Source organism: Ischnura elegans, chromosome 9 (assembly GCF_921293095.1).
Source record: "Ischnura elegans chromosome 9, ioIscEleg1.1, whole genome shotgun sequence".
In the NCBI taxonomy this organism is placed as follows: domain Eukaryota; kingdom Metazoa; phylum Arthropoda; class Insecta; order Odonata; family Coenagrionidae; genus Ischnura; species Ischnura elegans.
Window position 1 is genome coordinate 74,963,629 of NC_060254.1, and position 13,974 is coordinate 74,977,602.

Genomic DNA, 13,974 nt, shown 5'->3' on the forward strand with positions numbered 1-13,974 from the left:
TTATGTGACAGGCCACAAGGACTTTAGCCTGTCGCCACCGTGGCCGGCAAAAAAAAGTTGCATCGGCCGGGAATCGAACCCGGGCCGCCCGCGTGGCAGGCGAGCATTCTACCACTGAACCACCGATGCTTTTGTTAGGTTCGGAGGAATTCAGAAAATAATTGGGGAACGGGATCCGGTGCGTTTTACGTCAATAATTATGTTCATTGTGCCATATTAGTGCGTGAGATGGAGATTAGGAGATGGAGAACGGTGGGAAACACGAAATAACTTCAAACACCGGATGAGGTTCTCCATCTCTGCCGACGTTCTCCATCAGGGCTTGATGACGATGGACGACACGACCATCGAAACGTCGGCAGAGATGGAGAACCTCATCCGGTGGGAAACCCGAAATAACTTCAACAACATCATACGCCGGGAAAACCTCAGATCTTTCTTCAAGATAAGGAGAGCTTTAATTTCTTATGGTTCCTTAAGGTTCAGTGGCGGCTCGTGAGTCAAATGCTAGGGGGGGCGCACTTCACCGGGGGTCATAATTTTTTAATATTTCGTGTATTTTATTAAGTTTTTACGACAATCTAGGAATTAAATTTTGTGATCCCATATGTTCCGTTTTTTTCAACAAAAATACCTAGTTTTCCTAATAATGCTTGATTAATAAATACTTAATGCAGAAGACTCTCGGTCATACGGATCGGCGTAGTCCGGACTCTCGATTATACTGATCAATGATCTTGAAGGATAAAAATATATTTGCTGCGATATTTTGCAAATACAGACGAAAATACGTAACTTTCGGTTTTAGCGCCTACATTCTTTGTGCGAATATGCCCGCAATTCACTTCTGTTGTTCGTTTTGCAATCATAATGCGTTATTTGTCAAATCTATACAATATTTGCAATGATTTATGTAGCAATGACACTTTTAACACCTGAGGAGGGAGGGGAGTGTCACTGACTTCCACTAGGCAACAAACACTACTAGAATGCACGCGCTTTGCTATGGCAGATGTAAACTTTGATTGAGGTGTTCGCGTTGCTTCTTGAATACAATATGATTTAAAATCAATAATTAAACACACAATTTTAACAAAATCTGAAATACTCACATTCCTTTAGTTATATTGCAGAAGTCCATCCTTCTTTCCTTTTGTCCAGCAAAGTGATCAATTACGCGTAAACCAGCGCCGGACAACAATTTCTTTCCGATTGAACACATGGCAAAGGTACTAGTCTATAATAAACAAGGGACGACACAAAATAGGCCGACGAAAAATACGATCAAAAAGAACAAGGTGGCTGGACACAGAATTGGGACAATTGTTCCCTATATTTCCCTAAATCAAAAACGAGCACTGTTGATTAATTAAAATTGTCTTCTTGAATGTACACACAGCACTAAGAAACTTCTTAATCGGCAATTACACACAGTTAACTCCTCGAAAATGATGTCTGAACTCATTTCACTCCGTTCTAGTGATGGGTCGGTCATGAACGATCGAATCATGTGACCAGGGTCATCTCCGAGATTGATCGGTGAACGGGATCATTCAGATGACCGGTCGCTCGTGACCGTGGACCGCCGTGGACGTTCTCCATCAGTCGCGATCGTCGGTCATTCACGATTGTTCTAGACGCAGGTCATTGATTGTTCTAGACGCAGGTCATTCGTGATCGTGGTCGTTCTCCGTCAATCGCCAGCCATTAGGTCATTCGTGATTGCTCATTGCATAGGTCATTCTCAAATACAGTCCAATCGCTATCATTCTTCTAAGATGTCGCGGTTGATGATCGTTACTCGCGACCTCAATTGACCGTTTTTGGCTGCTCTTTCACTCGTGGTGATGATTGGCATGGTATTGCAATCACTTTTAGGGGCAATGTTCGTAATAATTGTAAAGTTTTCTATAATTGACATTTCAGGGTACCTTTGGCCTTCATATCTCAGGTGATATGCCGAAAATTTTGAGAGAGCCCAGTTTTCTCTCATGCCTTTCAATCAGTTCCATTATTTATATTGACTTTCCATAATAAAATATTGATCACTAACCCGATGCCCCACGAATGATTGGAAATTATCGTTGATTCTGTATCTTGAAAAACAATAAAAGGAGTGTAATAAACAACATTTAAGGAACATTCTGTATTTGTAAATGTTTTGGAAGTAATTAAGATAAGAATGAACTAGTTTCTGGTTTTATCAAGTGAAAAACTTTATAGATTAATAATAATAATGATAACTCGTCTCTCGTTTAACAAGCTACATAGATATTGCCCTTAAGAAGAAAGCGATAAGCGGGTCATGATTGACAACAGAGTAGTGATTGCCCCCTCGGTCGTGATTGTCTATGCGGTCGTGATTGCCTACTCGGTCGTGATTGCCGACCACTTTCCACAATCATGACCTCCCGTTCATGACAGAGTCACTCAAATGAATGGTCACCGTGATTGGGATCACGAGAATGACCGACTAAGTCCATCACTACTCCGTTCTTTCCGAGAGTCTTGCCGTTACTATCATACTATAAGGACGGCTCAAGGGAGATAGAAGTCGTGGTCCACTAATGCTGATTCAGCTGAGGGACGAATTTAAGGTCAGCAAAGGCATTCAAGCAAACAGAAGACGTCACGGACCATCTCCTTGAGTCTAAGATTCATATGTGGTAAACACACGAAACGCCAACGGGTCGCACTTGGAATAACCATGTCTTCGAAATAATTGCCATGATATAATAGAAAATAAATTCTAGATCGTAAAAGAAGACGACTCTGAGCCACAGATGGGAGCTGTAAGGATCTCCGCACCATGATATGAACTCTTTGAAGCCACTTAAATCAGACCCAAGTGGACATTTTCCGTCAGACAGCTACCGCTCTGCCGCTGAGGAATTAGGTGAACATGAACTAATAGAACAAGGACGGCTAGAAAAATGATGAATCTACACACAAAAGGTGCATTGTACGCGGCACTTCTTGGCATTCATTGAATAACTCTATTTAAAGTCACGTTTTACGGGTTAAATCATGTTCAATCCTTCACCCTATCACGCACGCACCTATTTCTTAAATTATAAATCAGTGGGGAATGTTAACTGATTTTTCCCAATACTGCAGGCCTTTTGATAAATTCATCTGAAAAATAGGTTCCGCATTTCTAACCATCGGGAAGATATGAATACATTGTTAAGGCCTAAATATTATAATATTAGTTTCCCCAAGGTTCTTGAAATTCGTAATCATAACAGAACTGTGGCAAATACTCGAGAATAGTTTTCCTACGTCAATACGGCCTTTAACTGGTTGGATTTTATGTGCTCCGGAATTCAAACACCCAAAAACGCAAGCATAATGAGATAATTTATTTTCTGTAGCAATACCTACCAGTAATTAAAAATTAAAATCGTATAGCTACACCCAGTAGTGTGACCATTCTGATTCCGTACGTCCCTTTTCTGTGGCAGCACCAAGTAGACGCCAGATTATACGCCCGCCGGCCTGCGCAGCGATGTCAACTCACACGTCGCTCTGCGCATTCTCGGACGACGTCCCAAGACTTCCATAAGACACAACGTTAGACGCGTCATAGCACCAGCGGCCCCCACCACTACCACTCTCCATATAACTGCATGGGGATGGATTGGGACGTTCTGGCCAGCGCCCCACGGCTACAAATACGAACTTCTCGCGCTATTTCTTTTCGTGTTTTTCCTACACTTTCGATGTATGCGACTGAAAAAACACTCTGATTAATTAGATGTATAATTATAAATTAATGGATATTAATTTTTTTTTTACTTTTTAAAATATTTGGGAGGGGCGGCGTCCGAGAGTCCTTATGGGCAAGCCGCCACTGTTAAGGTTACTAATGTTGAAGCTTGAGCATCACTTTGTTTCGCAGCAAAAGACGTGTCGGCCAGATGGAAGTCTCTTCGTGACAAATATCTCACCCTGTACCTATTGCAAATTGAAGTGTGGATGAGAGTAATGGGCTCCCAGAGAAAATGGAAGAATTACACATGCACTTGGGTTAGATGATCCACAAAAGATAATCACAACACCGCTGCTGTGGAATTATCACGATCGACACGTTTCATTTGTTTTATTGGCGTTTTTTCTCTGCTGCAGATTGCGGGCGGGAGCCTCGCGCCTAGCGCGCAAGTTCGCATAAGCATAGGTTCGCTTGCATGCGAACAGTGCACGCGAAGGAATGAGCCGTCCATGAAAACGCAGCTTAATTTATGTACCTAACTCTGTTAAGAACAGATAATCACTTGTGCCTCTCGACTTCTCATTCCTTCACATATCTTACAAAGGTTAGGTAAAAACAGTGCTGTAGTTGTGAAAAAACATTGAGCGGTACTCACAAAAAATTGCCGAGAGCCGAACATGTATTATACATCTTATTTATATTGTGCTACTAATTGTAAGACGGAGAACAGTTTCTCGGGTTTTCCACCGGTTGATGTTGTCCATGTCTCTCGACGTTTCAAGCAGCGAGTTGGTGATCATCCTCAGAGGATCTTCCGAATGCCGTTCTTCGAAATGTGTCCAGTATGTATACACCCCATCCGTGGTCAGGTGTAACCTGTTTGGTTCACGAGTGTTGTGCTTTTCCCGCAATTTTTGTTGCATATAAAGGACTTTGGCGAACTGGTATCGTGGTTTGCTTCTGAGCGTCTGCCTATAAAAAAGAAACAAACCACGATACCAGATCGCCGAAGTCCCTTATATACAGCAAAATGGCGGGAAAAGCACAACAATTGTGAACCAATTAAGTTGCACCTGACCACGGATGGGGTGTATATATACTGGACAAATGCACCTGATACGCCAGGAAAACCTAAGATCATAATTGTAAGATTTTTAACCTCTACCATTTCATAATGCCTCTTTAAAGTCCTTTACGTAGTTTTTACGTGAATTGAAAATATAGTTGTTCTCCACAGACAATATTGAAGAGCCCTTGTAAACATTATCTTTGTACATTATTTTAAAATTGTATGTTATTAATCTGATTTCTGTACAGTGTATGAAATATTTCTATGTATTATGGTAATCAATGCATTTGTTTTCACTTGTTTTAATGTTTCAATCTTTCACAATATTCTTAAAGGAACACACGTCAAAGAAAAGCGTACTTTGACTCATAAGTTACGGCATATTCTTTTATTTTGGCCGCACCAGCCAGCTGTCAGTTTGTTAATTTAAGAGGTGGCAACCCCAACACTGTTCCTTACCACAGGGGTACCTATACTCCACCTTGTAAAAACTAAGCTGATAAAATTTCATGTACCATAATGTGGAATAAAATATTATTATTATCTGACCGCGATTGAAATGACAAACTCCAACTCTTACATTAGTTCCAAGGTGTGCCACGAGATAACTCTGAACAAGTAAATAACCATTTCCGATTTTTCTTTCTGAAATCCATTGGAAAATTTACAGTAGGGCTATTTTCACAGATTTAAAAAGTTATCTCGAATAAAAACTTTAGGGCTATGTCGCCGCGTCAATTTTTGGGTGGCCCCAACGTTTCCCGACCGATGCTGGTCGATTTCTAAAGGGAATTCCTTCAGAATGAGATTCCCTTGAGAAAGCGACCAGCATACGTCGGGAAACGTTGGGGCCACCCAAAAATCGACTCGGCGGCATAGCCCAAAAGTTTTTATTCAACATGAAAAGTACCCGCGAATTTTTCAACGAAGATTTAAAAAGGTAGTTTAACCGGTACGCTTATAACGAGTTTGGATTTCGGGGGGTACGCCGTGCCGGCCCGACTACAGCACTGGGCAGTAAGATATTTCCAGACACCGATCGCTCACTTCCCGAGTGGCTGACTTCCCTTCAACACGCTCGCCGTCTCTCCAGAGCCACCTCTTCAAACCCATTCCGCCCTGTCACTAAGCTCGCCGAGTTGCGGAAGAGATGCGAGCCACCGTCGGGGTAGGATGGTGGGATCAAAGTAAGACCCTCCCTACTCTTCAAACACGTCCAACCCATCCAAGCTCCTCGCGCTGACGTTCTTATAAGATTCACTTTTGTAAAGCTGGACGTCAGATGACAGTAGGGAGCAATCCAAGGCAGATTCCTCTGGATTGTCATATGTCAAGAAGTTGTAAGTAATCACGGTGTAAAAACCTTAATAGGGTGGTTTCCTATTATTTTTTTATTGCCTAACTCGAAATATTATTACTCCTGGAGTACGCATTTCTCGCTTTTAGATTTTCGAAAGACGATATCTATTTTTCGCGATTAAACGAAAAGTGAAAATTTTTAAGCGCGCGAAAACGCGACGGCTAAGTAGGAATGATGGGAAAAGTCCGTGTGACGTCGTTCTGGTTCCCGCTGCCGCCCTGTGAGGTGACCTTGAGGCGAGGCTTGAGCGCTGATACAACGCAATTTGGCCTTTTTCAAATGAGGTTAAAATTGACCATTGCCATTCGTTTAAACTGGGATTTTTAAAACCATATAATTTGTATATCATGAAAACCCTAATGGTGGGTAACGAATAGCAATCAATGCATTTCGTTTTCTTTGATGAAGGAAACTACCCTATTACGATTTATTTTTTCAAGAACCTTGACCAGGGAAGACTAATTTGCTTGAATGAATCTTGCAGGCTTGGGTTTTCAAGGTTGTAAGCTTTATTCTAGCTTGCATTCCTATCTGGGTACTTTTGTCATAGGGACAGATATGACTTCACCGTGTTTTTATCATCGGCGAATAGTATTGATTTGTAATGTGATTGAGCACATTTACGTGTTGGTAGCTGTCTGGGCTGATCTCTGATTTGATTCGTCCAACTCGCACGAAATTGCGTGTGAGTACAGATATTAAGGTATAGAGCCCTTTCATTGAGTATAATTGCTTATGTCGATAGTATTTTTAGTGATTAGACAATGTGGTATCACTCTAGGCGGTCAATCTATTAAGAAAAGGGTTTCATTAGGTCCAATACAATTCGTCTTCTTCCGTCGTTTCATATTTTATTTTCGCTGTTCCCATGTTGAAACAGCACCATTAGCCTTTTACATCGGGGTTTTTAACTTTTAACTATCAAACTTACACGAACATTCACAGTGGCTTAACTATGGGGGGCGGGGGGTGAGGGAATGGATACCCCCCAAAGCCTCAAGAGGAATAAAAAAATTATTTAATTGTCTAGTTTTTCGCAAACTTTGTCCAACTTTGACCGAACAACACGAAAGCACAGGAAAGAAATAATCTGGCAAGTTATGCAAAATTTATTTGAAAATATGTATGCGAAGTTTTAACTTTCTAGCTCAAAAAAATCGTTTTTGAGGTTTTGGCCAGCTTTTTTCGATCCTAGCCCACCGTGCGTCGGCAAAAATTTCATTTCAATTTTTTCATGAAAATACACTCCATGATACTGACTTTACATGCATCATGTTAAGCTTGACCGAGAGTTTTTGAAAATTATCGAGACTATTGGCATTAAGGACTTATGAATCATGAAATTTAGCCGTCAGCCTTGAAGTTACCACGTCCAAAATTATCCTCGAAGTGTTTAACTAGTTCCAAGAATTTTCAGGTCTTTTAAAGAATAATAACAACATGCTGATGGCGAAAAGGAATAATTTTTTATTAGAAATACCAATTAAATTTTTTTTAAACTGTCGACGCACAATTCTATGATCCAATTCCTAGGTACTGATATCCTGTTTGAAGGGACTAAATAAATTTTCGCTGCGTCTTGAATGTTCTAATTTCCAATATACAATAATACTAGGCAGCTTGAAACTACCATTCTGGGTAGAGTAACATTGTAACACTTATCACGGAAAAATGGCGACGAAAATTTTGAGAACAACGGGGTTTATTTTTACGGTTTTTCGGCTCAAATGCTCATGTTAGGTCGGCCCATCACGCGTTTACGAGCGTCGACCTCTCCAGCGATAGTCCGCCCCGATACAAAACTTTCCAAATTACGGAAGAGACGCGAGCCAAGGTTATGCAGCAGGGTGGTGGTGGTGGCGAAGGAGCTATGACGAAGGAATTCTCCACAGCATTCACTTTCTATACACCCCAAGTAAATTCCTTCCTGCCTTTCTGGCCAAAAAGTATCACTGAATCATGGTAACATAGGCGACGAGGAGGTGGCCACTTCTCAACTTTTTCGCGCGAACATAGGAAATAGACGAAGTTACAAGTCGAGAAAAGAGGCAGTATCTTCCGATGAAGAGGGAATTAAAGAGAATTATATCAATCCTTAGCCTCAGGAAGACTCCCATTAAGGCGCAGATTCATGATTACTACCTCAAAAATGCCTGTTAAGACTGAAAATTGAGATGAAAGCATCGCTGGCCGTTAATCGTGCTCATGTAATGAAAGGTGCTGTTGATAGGTGGCAGTAGCATAGCCAAATTTCGCCAACGCCCTTGATAACCGCTCAGTGGCCCGGGATGTACGAATTGCAGTGGGCGAAAAGACGTAATTGCTCGCGAGGTAAAAACTGCGATGGATGAAAGGTTCGAATCCTAATTGATCCAGCGCATCTACATCTACACTCTACCTCGCAAGCCGCCTCAAAGGCGTATGGCGGGAGGTGTTTTGATAGCCTACCATTGATCAGTCTTTTATTATTATTGGGAAAAACGAATTCCTATGCCCATCCGTTCGGCAAAATGTTTATCTTTATTTACTTATCGCTTATTTAGGACCTGCCAATTTTATTGCATAAGTATATACTATACTATAAGTAATATAAGTGAATATATTGGGTAAACTATAAATACGATCGCCAGGGATTATAATAATCATTGCCTTGATGTAAACATGTTTCACTTCTCCATGTGCCAGTGGCATATACTGATGGGGACGCGCGCCCTTCCCTATCGGATCCGCCCGTATTGCCGAACATTGCAAAACCACAATTGTAACTTTTTGATATCATAAAATGGCATTGTCTTTTACATGATCTACCGATTTGATCGATAGATTTTTCTTCCTCATAGGAAAATCTACTAAAATTGGTAGCATATTAATAGCGTAAGCTTGGTTTCGCTTATAGTAGAGCCCGCCCGCCTCTGTGACGGTGCGGGATTCCTCGTCCCCTCCCTTCCTTTCCTATCCTTCCCCTGAAGGTGTCGTCGGGCTCTCATCGCGGCGATGCCTCCATTCCTTTTTCCTTCCTCTGTCCTCCCCCTCTCGATAGGCACGGGCGAATAAGTCTCAGACTTGGTTCCCGGTCCTCGAGTTGTATCCTCGCGGAGCCCGCCCTGGGACCCCCGAACCCACTGTCTTTTACATGCGTATAATCACTTAATTAAAATTTTCTTATACTCTGCCTGTGACTTGATCATTTTTTATTACGGTAAAAGTAAAGACAACTCAAGATATATTTTGCGCCCCCTCCCCCTTGAGTTTTCTCTGTGTCCGCTACTTCCATGTGCCTTTTTAGAAGTATTCTCCAAAACTGTTTAAAATACTTAATTTATTAATGTATTAATTATTATATTATGTTCAAAATTGTCCTATTCGTGCAATGTGTGGTCATGCTCCCGATTTATTTCTTACTTATGTCAAATATTTATAAAAAGGTAGAGACTAGAATTTGACACACCAATGTCTATTGATAGTAACTAAGCTCTAAACGATATAAAATAGCATAGTAAAGGCTATGATAATAAAGTAAAGTACTATTCGTGGTTAACGATCAATTTTGATTAATTATACAATAATAAATTTTGCTTGAATTACCTGTTTCTGACCATTTATTGCAACTGTTTTTCGCTTTTTGAAATATTTTCCATTTATTTAAATAACCTTTAGGTTAAATTATTTTCGACATCTAAAATTTTGGAATTTTAAAGGTAGAAAGAATGGCTATCGTTTATAGGTTATAATCAAGGTCTATAGGTTTAACTGTCGTTGATTTCGGAATAGTAATAACCTCAGAAACATTGATGTCCTACAGCGTTTATGGTATTGAAGATTCTCTTACTTCTTGATGATATCATAAGATATGATGTACGCAGGCAGTAACTAAAGCAGAAGAATGAACTAAAGAAGATACCTGAGGCCCTTCGAACTTACAGGTACTTATTTCGACCGCTGATATATACATATATAATGAATTTGCTTGATTTGCAAATCTGGGAACAATAGGGTAGTTTCCTTCATCAAAGAAAACGAAAGGCATTGATTGCGATTCGTTACCCACCATTAGTGTATTCATAATACACAAATTATTTGGTTTTTTAAATACCGGTTTAGACGAATGGCAAGGGTCAAATTTTATCCTCATTTGAAAAAGGCCAGATTGGCGCCCATGCGATTCCACTCCGCATGACGTCACAGGGACCTAGTTTCTACACGAGAGGATAGGAGTTATGCATCGTCTGAGGTTACCAATGCAAGCATGAGGCACAGAGCTCAGGGAAACATGTCTTAATAATCACCTATTAAAACTGGCTAATGTCGGAAAGTTTTCTTCGTTTGATAAGGTATTAATAAACCTTTTTTAAGCCAAGCGCTACCGTTCAGCAAGGTACTCAGCTATCCGCTAGCATCCTGCGACGTATCAGAGCTAAGCCTCGCCTCAAGGTCACCTCACCGGGCGGGAGGGGGAACCAGAAATACGACGTACGGAGATATTTCCCGACATTCATACTTAAGCGTCGCGTTTTCGCGCGCTTGAAAATTTTCACTTTTCATTTAATCGCGAAAAATAGATGTTGTCATTTAAAAATCTAAAAGCGCGAAATACGTACTCCAGGAGTAATAATCTTTCGATTAAGGCAATAAAAAAATAATAGGAAACCACCCTATTGAAAACATTATTCACCGAGAAGTACAAACAGCGGGATCACGCCATTAAACCGACAATGCAAAAAAATGCGTAAAATTTTTCAAATTTGGCCTTATGCATTGCAAATTGGCTGATTTGGGCGAATATTGAACAAACATTTGTAAAATTATTAAACAATATTGATAAATAAAATTATTATAGTGTCCTAATATTATGTTCACCGCGCCGCTCTGAAAAGTCTCATCTTGTAAGCACACGATATGCATACAAATCCACGGTCCGTATGAATATTCTCTAATGCTTCCATTATCTAAAATTCAAGTATCTCTCCACGATCTAAGTTAAAAGCAAACTGTCAATCTGACACGATTACACATCCACCACTCCACACCATAGTCTTTCATAGCAATTATTTTACCATACGTTCGCCCAGGCTGACGGTATCAGATATTCATTGGCACTTGCAGTGTGTCTGCAATGATCTGGTAGTGGACAAAAGCACAGTGAGTCTTTGGGAAACGCGTATTTCATTATCGCCGCTACTGGGATGATGAAGAAGTTATTGATGCAGTATGACGTTGGCCTACCGTAACAATAACTTCTTCATCAGTTGAAGTTATTTTTTAAGACGTTATTGATGCAGTGTGACGTTGGCCTACTGCAACAATAACTTCTTCATCAGTTGAAGTTATTGTTGAAGAAGTTATTGATGCAGTGTGACGTTGGCCTACTTCATCAATACCTTCTCAATCAAAAGAAGTTATTTTTGAAGTTATTGTTGTTGTTGAAGAAGTTAATGATGCAGTGTGACGTTGGCCTACCGCAACCATAACTTTTTCATCAGTGGAATTGTACCATGCAGGCATACAGGCCCTCCCTTCAAGGTGGCGTCAATCCGTAGTATTGAATGGAAATTACGATGAAAAATAGTGCTATGTAGCTATTACATTGAGGAATAACGATTAATTAGAATGATGAATAAAGCAACCCCTGCTTCATAAAACAACATGTGTTTCATTCCTATTGAACTCCCCACATACCTTTCCGGCTGCTCGCAGGTTATCAATACATCAATATTAAATTTTTCAATCCAAGCATTGCCTCTGTGATAACCGCGGCAGTCGTGTTATCCCTCTGTTTTTACTTCTCGGTGAATGATATTTAATTTTTTTAATTGCCTCCGGATTTGCTAATCAAGCAAATTCATAATCCACGTATAGATAAGTCGTGGAAATAAGTACCAGTGAGTGCGAAGGGCCCGTGCCATATTCTTTAGTTTCTGCCGGCGTATATTATATCTTTATTGATGTAAGAGAACCTTCAATTATCATAAAGGCTGTAGGAATCCGCGTCAATGAAGTTATTACTATTTTAAATTCAGCAATACAGAATACAATTCATGCATGGTAACAGGTGGAGACGACAAACATTTTATTTTTTTCTGGAATTTTCACATTGCAAAAATGCAGTACTGCTCAGCATAAAACTGCCATTAAGTGCAGTTTTACGTTCTAGCACTGCCCGCAGAAAATGAAGCAACGAATCCAACGAGAATAACATAGTTTATCTCAACGGTTTTTCGGTTCAATAGCTCTTGTTTGAAAGGCCCATCACGCGTTTACGCACGGCCACCTCTCCAACTACGGTCCGCCCTGATACAAAACTTTCCAAGTTGCGGAAGAGATGCGAGCCACCGTCGTGCAGTAAGCGTGGTGGTGACGGGCGAGCGAAGACCTCCACGACATTCATTTATGACATTCACGAAGTAAGTCCTCCTTCTTGCCTTTCTGGCCAAAAAGTATCATTGGATCACGGTAACATAGGTGACGAGGAGGTGGCCATTTAATAGACGTCTGAACTTATTCGCGCGAACGCAGGAACTAGATGAAGTTACAAGTCGAGAATAAAGATAGTATCTTCCGATGCGGAGGGAATTACAGAGAGTTGTATCATTCCTTAGCTTCAGGAGGATTCCTTTGAAGGTTCTGATTCATCATTAATACCTCAAAAACGCTTTTCTGGACCTAAAATCGAGATGAAAGCATCGCTGGCCGTTAATCGTGCTCACGTAATGAACAGTGCTGCTGATAGGTGGCAGTAGCATAGCCGAATTTTGTCAAGGTCCTTTGAAGACCGCCCAGTGGCCCGGGGTGCACGAATTGCTGTCGCGAAATGTTAGAATTGCGCGCGTGGAAAAAAATGAGAGGGATGAAAGGCTTGAATCCCAATTGACAAAGCGCTCATCTACCGATTCGATCGATGGATTTTTCTTCTTCATAGGAAAATCCACTAGGATTGGTAGAAAATTAATTGCATATGTATGCTTGGTTTCGCTAATAGTACGGCCCCCTTCGCCTCTATAGCGTTGGGGTGTTTTTCCCTCGTCCCGTCCCTTCCGTCCCTTTCCCTTCCCAGAGGCGTCGGCGGGCTCCCATCGCGGCGGCGCCTCTATCCTTTTTCCTACCTCTCCAGCCCCTCCCCGGGTGATCGGGCGTATAAGCCACGGGCTTGGTTCCCGGCCCCGGTGCGTTGTATCCTTCGAAGGGTTCACCTAGAACCCTCATAGTCTCTGACCAAGCGCTTCTAAATCTCCATACTACCCCGCTAGCCGTCTTAATAGGCGTGTGGCGGGACACCATCATACGAAGTTCCGCAAAATATATCTCTTTATCTATGGATTATGTAAGTCCTGTTCATTATAATTTGATATAAGTAATATATGTAAATAAATAATATAAACTATAAAAGGGATTGCCAGGGATTAAAATAACCATTGCCTTGACGTAGACATTTGTCACTCCTTGCGTTTTTTAAAAGTGGTATCTGGCAATCGATGCTGCGACTTAATTTATGAATGTATTACCTTTTACTAGTTTCTTATAAAATAATATTCTGGCACGTGTTATAGAATATTTGTATTCTAAATCATTGAAGTTGATTAAGACTTAAGAAAGACACATAGGCGAGCAATTTACTTAGGCAGTGAATTTGTTTTAACATAAGTGGTTTGCAACAAATGAAATGACCTTTGCTGTCAGCATGGACGTATAGATGTAAGGCCTGGTAAATGGATACAATGAAACACTATTGTGACGAGTGATGGATGGGTAATGAGTCTGATTGAAATTTTGTTTTTCTCGGTAAGGAGAGATCTTGGAAATCGATATCACATCATGTTAGAACTCCATAGTAGAAGT

General features: G+C 40.8%; 1 protein-coding gene and 1 non-coding gene across 5 annotated transcripts in view; both read right to left on the reverse strand.

Annotated features, from left to right (window-relative positions):
* Nucleotides 1–13,974, reverse strand: part of LOC124165736 (rab11 family-interacting protein 4B) — a 569,850-nt gene that overhangs the window by 500,865 nt on the left and 55,011 nt on the right. The gene's annotated exons all lie outside the window — the stretch shown is intronic.
* Trnag-gcc lies at nt 59–129 on the reverse strand. The gene has a single exon. It is a non-coding gene; the product is annotated as a tRNA-Gly (tRNA).